This window comes from Gymnoscopelus microlampas, assembly GCF_963454915.1.
Source record: "Gymnoscopelus microlampas genome assembly, chromosome: 6".
NCBI classification, from domain to species: Eukaryota; Metazoa; Chordata; class Actinopteri; order Myctophiformes; family Myctophidae; genus Gymnoscopelus; species Gymnoscopelus microlampas.
In genome coordinates this window covers 25,789,240-25,795,816 of record NC_139943.1, presented here as the reverse complement: position 1 = coordinate 25,795,816, position 6,577 = coordinate 25,789,240, and positions in this window count along the sequence as shown.

Sequence of the window (6,577 nt, the reverse complement as noted above, 5' to 3'; positions counted from 1 at the left end):
AGGCCTTCAAAAATTCATTGACGGTTAATTCGATTAATTTGTGCAAAGTTTAATAATTCCTTGTATTTCAATAGGGGCTTGTCACTGACGTAGGCTACTACCGTAATAAAGGCACATAGACAAGTGTTGTAATTGTAACAGAGATATGGGTTCCACTTGCTTCTTAAGTAAGGGCATTTCTTATTGGTTACTAGTGGGCGGCACCTTATTGAGTAACACAGGTGTCCATCTGGTGTCCATGTTAGAGGGGTGCCAGTCTTGATTAGATTTGCCCAAGGTAAGATGTGTTCCACAGCACACTATATTTTCAATAAGAGTTTACTGTGATACTGTGATGTATACTGGTCATTCTAAACATGATAAATGTACCTACATGAAGTAGTGATGCTTTGTACATGTTTTCAGTTAGTCATTTTGACATACCAAACAGTATATTGGTTACAACAAACTGCTGTTAATTCTGTTGTAGACGTGCTGCTGAGTTACACCAAAAGAGGTTTCTGACCAGAGAATTGTGTCTATTCGTACCAGGTAGGCCTACATATTGTTTTGTTTTATTTCATTGTATTGTATTGTGTTGTATATGTTTATTGATTGTTAAAATAGGCCAGTCTTGATTAGATTTGCCCAAGACGTGCTGCTGAGTTACACCAAAAGAGGTTTCTGACCAGAGAAGGGGTCTGGAACTTCATTCATCCACACAACACAACGCAGATCAACCGTTACATAATGTATCATCATAAAACGCACTATAAGTTATATGTTTATGAAATGGAATGATGTCTTATAAACATTAATAATACTAGACCATACCCGGTCGACGCATCCGTGGCGGGATATGCGCACATGATCTGGCAACCTGGGAGGCAGTTAAGTCCCATAGCTGGGCAGCCCCGTAACCATGGCGACAGTGTTTGACACAAAAACGCTAATAAGAAGCTGAGATTTGGTGAAATTGAAAAACGGGCTTCACAGTTAAGTTCAGATGGTAATGGTCAATGGCTGTGTGCAAAATCAGAGCAATTGCTCCAGCCACTGAGGAGAACCGGGTAGCTTCACCTACTCACCACTACAGACAGACTCACCCCTTACTAGAATTATAGTATGATACTATAGCATGACTTTGAGACCTTTAAGTAAAGTGACCATATTTCATACATTATTATCAATTGTATCATACTATAATACCCTACAGACGAATCCACAGAGTGCTGCATTCTGACACCGCAGTTGATTGCGCCAGGGGAGCGATATGTGGATTCGTCTATAGCATAGACTTTGTGACCTTTAAATAAAGTGACAACAACCCACTAAAGGTCATACAAACAAAAGAATCACACCTCAAAGTACCCTACATTATTTAGAAATTTAACAAAATAAAACATTGAATCAAGATCATTAACTGAAAAAACTCTTATGACCCTACACAGTATTTTTACATTCTCTATCAATTACATGACCACAGCAGTTAGCCTCAAGCAATGCAATCAGTATCAGCATTAGCATCAAACAAGAAACAACAGAATTAGCATCGAACAACAACAGTATCAGCATAACACTTATAGCACCAGTGCCTAGTGAGGTTCAGCTCTCCCTGCTAAACATTTTTGTTTGTTTTCTGCTTCTCTTTCCCAGTCTGATGCTGTCTCTCCTTCTCATTCATTGATTAATGCCAACTGCTGCTTTTTTAGGCGCTTGCAGTGTCTATTTCACTGTCACCTGTCTTCTATGGTGCTTCCGTGCTTCCCTGTCTTCTATGGTGCTTCCCTGTCTTCTATGATGCTTCCTTGTCTTCTATGGTGCTTCCTATGGTGCTTCCCTGTCTTCTATGATGCTTCCTTGTCTTCTATGGTGCTTCCTATGGCGTTTCCCTGTCTTCCACTGAAAGCTCAGTGACCTGTTTCACATAGCTTATAATGCATTATGACCAGTACTTGTAATACGTCATAGACGTTGTTATATGTTGTCGTACATGATTATAAACATTTATAACGAGTGTTATAATGCCTTTTAAGCGCATTATAATGCCATGTAAAGGTGCATACCCGACTTTATACAGTCTTACCAAAAGGTAAAATCTTGTAAACTACTTTTGCATGTTGCTGTAGGTTATCTTGCTACATTTCTCTGGGGGTCGCGTCAGTAGGCCTAGTAGTGATGCTTCATTTACTATAGAATAGCCTAAATCAGGGGTCTTCAAGTTTTTCAGGCCAAGGACCCCTATGCCTAGCTATGGGAGAGAGAGAAGAAGCAGGAACCTCCACTACATATTGGATTCATGTTAAATATGTGTTTTCAGACATTGAACGACTTCAATAGTTTGTAAACTTGACCTTTGGCCTGGTAATTGGTCTGATCTTTTTTCCCTCTACACCAAACCTCTACCCTGAAAATAGCCGATCTACAAGCTCACAACGTGTATGGCACGGTATGTTATTTTCTATAAATGATTGATAATAAATAGACTTATTGTGTTTTATTGTAAGTGTGTACAATATCAATAACATGGCCACTGTTGGTGTGTGAATTACTGAGACCTCTCAATAAAGTGTTTGTAGGCTATAGTTGGCATTTTTAAGCACTTTATTGAAAGTGAATTCAAAAGGATAAATACACACGAAAGTCCGAAGGCTTGTTTCCATTGTGGTCCTTTGAGGAATTTGAGGAAATCGGCCCCCTGGTGGCACTATAATAGGACAATGTTAAAAGGGTGGCCTTTGTTCCTCAACGCAGTGTGAATGTCCATGCAAAGTTTCACCGCAATCGGATGCTGCGTTCATGATTTGTGGCATTTTGTTTTGTTCCTGCAAACTTTAGATGTCAATCTTAGCCAATTATAATATATATGAATATGAATATGAAAAATCAAACAAATCCGTCTTGATCACATGACTAGAGATCATGTGTAACTATTTGTGTGAAATTTGGATAAAATCTGAAGGAGCAATATAAAACAAATGTTTTATATAAGTCGGCCTCCTGGTGGCACTATAAAAGGTAGATGCAGGGCAAATGTTTTTCCTTCTCTTCTAGGGAGTGCACATACAAAGCTTTACACAGATTGGTGCAGTTATTGGTAAAAACATGAATCGGCCCCTTATAGCACCACCATGAGGCTGATTTGAAAATGTTCTAGTGGCATTTCGTCCTCTGCCTATAGTTAGATTGTGCGTGCAAACTTTCGGCCTCCTGGTGGCGCTATAAAAAGCCCATGTGAAAAATTCGAGGCAGAGGTGTGTGTGCTCAATTTCCCATGCGAGCAAGCCAACAGTGCCGGAGATTAGCTGCTCACAGACGGACACACGGACGGACGAACGGACAGGGTGCAAAATATAGTCTGGCCATGCCTTCGGTCTGGCGGAGACAAAAACTAAATACAAAAACAAAACAACGGACAATTTACATAAAGGAAATCTATTAATGATAAAACGACTAAATGAAGCATATACAGTAGAATGAAACAAGTTGTATACAGGTCAACAACAAACAGTTGTTTTGTGTAGCGTGTGTGTGTGTGTGTGTGTGTGTGTGTGTGTGTGTGTGTGTGTGTGTGTGTGTGTGTGTGTGTGTGTGTGTGTGTGTGTGTGTGTGTGTGTATACACTGTAATTCAATTACTGACTGAAGTATCAACTTCTTCCTCAGAAGAAACAGGAGAATTGGCTTCCTGTCCGAAACCTGACTGCTCATGTTCCCTCGCACGCACGTGCACACACACACACACACACACACACACACACACACACACACACACACACACACACACACACACACACACACACACACACACACACTTTGCAATACATCTTGGAGCTTAAATCATTTAGAAAGCTTTGTTTGACCAGCACTGGCTGATGTCCGGTCAGTGTAGCACACACCTTGGAAGGGTCTTTGTTTTCAGTTTACGTCAACAAGTGAGCTGTAGTTGCCACAGTATTTAGTCAACAGATGAATAATTAGGTATCTACAGTAGCTGTGTGGGTTTATTTTTAGCAAGCACACCTGTAACAGTAGCTGGAACTGTCTTTTTTCTATGTCGCTTCTTGCTTGCTGCCCTTTTATTCCTGCCTCGCAGGAAGCTACCTTCTGCCTAGGAAAGGAAAAATATATATTTTTTTATCTGCTGGCAAAATCAAACCCCAAATAAATAAATAGAAAGGTGAAAGGGGCGGCCATAACTGAGTGGTTAGTGAGCCCGCCTAGGGAGCCAGAAGCCCTGGTTGCCCCAGGTTCGATTCCAGGCCAGGTCAGCATATGTGTCGATGAAATGAAATTTGTCCCTGAGCAAGACTCTTAACCCCTAATTACTCACAGGTTCTCATTGGAAACAAGACCGCAAGGACTTTCATGAACGACCTGTTAAAAGGAATTATTCTTATCCTTAAACACAAGATGTTCTTTAACTCTGGAAGAGTACAGACACCCTCTAATGTTGCACTTCCGGAGATAACCTTTAGGTGTCTGTTAAACGGTTGCCCTCTCTTCATTTATCTTCTTCTCCTTTCTTACCCCCTAACATCCGTTTGATTCCTTTTGTTTGTTAGATTCTCCTTTTTGCTTATAGAAATTCCCAGACTGACTCAATACCTATTTGGGAAAAGACTGTTATGGGGAGTTGTCACAGACACTAATTCAAGTCTTGGGTTCTACAACCCCCAGCCTGATTTTGATTGTTGTGAAAAAAAACAATACCAGCAGTTTATAAATGTAGATGTTATAGCAATTCACAATACACAGCATATTTGTAAGTTTGGGTCCCTGCCTCTCTAATAGCCAAACACTAAACGTGTCAAAGTAATCGTACGATCTACAATTTTTCGTGAAAATGTTTTAACTATTTTCCGCCTATGACATGCCCAAAATAGGGACACAGTGTTAAAATTGTTAACCAGTCAGACATTGACCCACAAATAATTTGCAAAGTGGATGGAGTGGAGGGGGGGCAATGCCAATTTCCACAGCTGTTGTCCTTCTCTGCAGTGTTCCTCTCCACTGTCAAGCCTAGCATGGACCTGGACTTTTTTTTTCATAGAATAGTTAAATGGTACACTCAATATGGAGTACAATATTTAGTATTATGTATTAGAATTGCTCTTTCATAAAGGAAATAGTTAATACACAAGACACAGTCAATCGCTTACAATTTGTGCAGTGATGCAGATCGGGTTTCCCAGTGGAGGAGGTCAAAAGGGGGGTCAGTGAAGCAGTGTGGCTCAAAGAGAGCCCCTGCTGAAGACCTGTTACGGATGTGGTAGGGGTCAGGGATCTGTACTGTCTGTGTAAGTGTGTGCGTGCGCCCGTCCTGTGTGTCTTTTATATGCAGATCCTGTTTGCAGGGCCGTCTGTGCGATTGGACGATTGCTAGTCGCTCCAAGCTTTGCCATTGGTTCCATCATCCCATCCTCTTCAAAACTGGATTCCTCCATTCACCACGGCTGTCTGTGTATTGTGTGTAGGCTATTCCTGTGTGAGCGGTTCAAAGATCCAATCTTAAACCTCCCAGTTTGCTCACAGACGATTGTGTCCGTCATTTCAAATATGTTTGATATTTAGCTGGATGATTACATCACTACTGTTATAGTACAGGGGCTCCGTACTAAAGTGTGTGCATGTTTAAGAGAATCTTAAAAGAGAATCTCATAAGATGTAGTGTGTGTGATGAAACCATACTTCCAAATCGTTTTAAGATTTTAAAACTCCTGTAGTCTGAGCCCATGTTGGGACTATTTACGATTTTCAGCAAACCTTTTAAAATACATTCACGCTTTGAAATGCAATGTAAAAAGTAACACTAACGTAACGTTGTCAAAAAATATCAGACCACCGTTATGGTCCTTTAACCCCAGCCAACTATTAAGGTGGTATGAAACTATTGTATTGAATTGTCTTATGCTTAATTTGAGCAAATAACACTGCTCTGTCTATGCAAATGGTTTGTAGGTACATCGGTTCTGTCTGTTCTGTAAATCTTCTGGCGGTACATATGCTATACAGATTTTATTCACGACGTTTATATACCTTATTTTTTGCACATTCTGGATAACAGTTCAGTCAGATAATTCAAGAATAGATTGGAAAACGTTTTATTAATAATTACAGGTATATTATATTTGATCTTGGTGTTCAGGCTCTGCAACATACAGTTTAACTCCCTTCTCAATTTAAGAGCAAGGAGATCACATCATAACCCCTACCGCTGGGGTGGCGGTGTGGCACAGAAGCACAAACTGTGCAAACCTGCTGTATGAGACAGCGAGAATTGTAACAGTGGAATGAGGTGGAATGGAATAAGCCGCCAAATTGATCAGCTGCTTGACACGTCAGTTACAAAAATAACATAGTGGTGCACTTGTATGTAAACCTTTTGAGTATATCTGCCTGATGTAGCTCGCAAGCTATGCATAATTGATAATACGAATATCTTTTTTTTAACAATTTTTATCCCTCGATTTTGCAACCCTTTTTTCACCCGGTGCCAATTTGCTAAGTGATCCTGGGCACTACACTCCCCCCACCAGCCTAGGGAGGCCAGGGCCGAGCTCATGCCTCCTTCAATGCATGAGAGCCAACTGGCCTTCT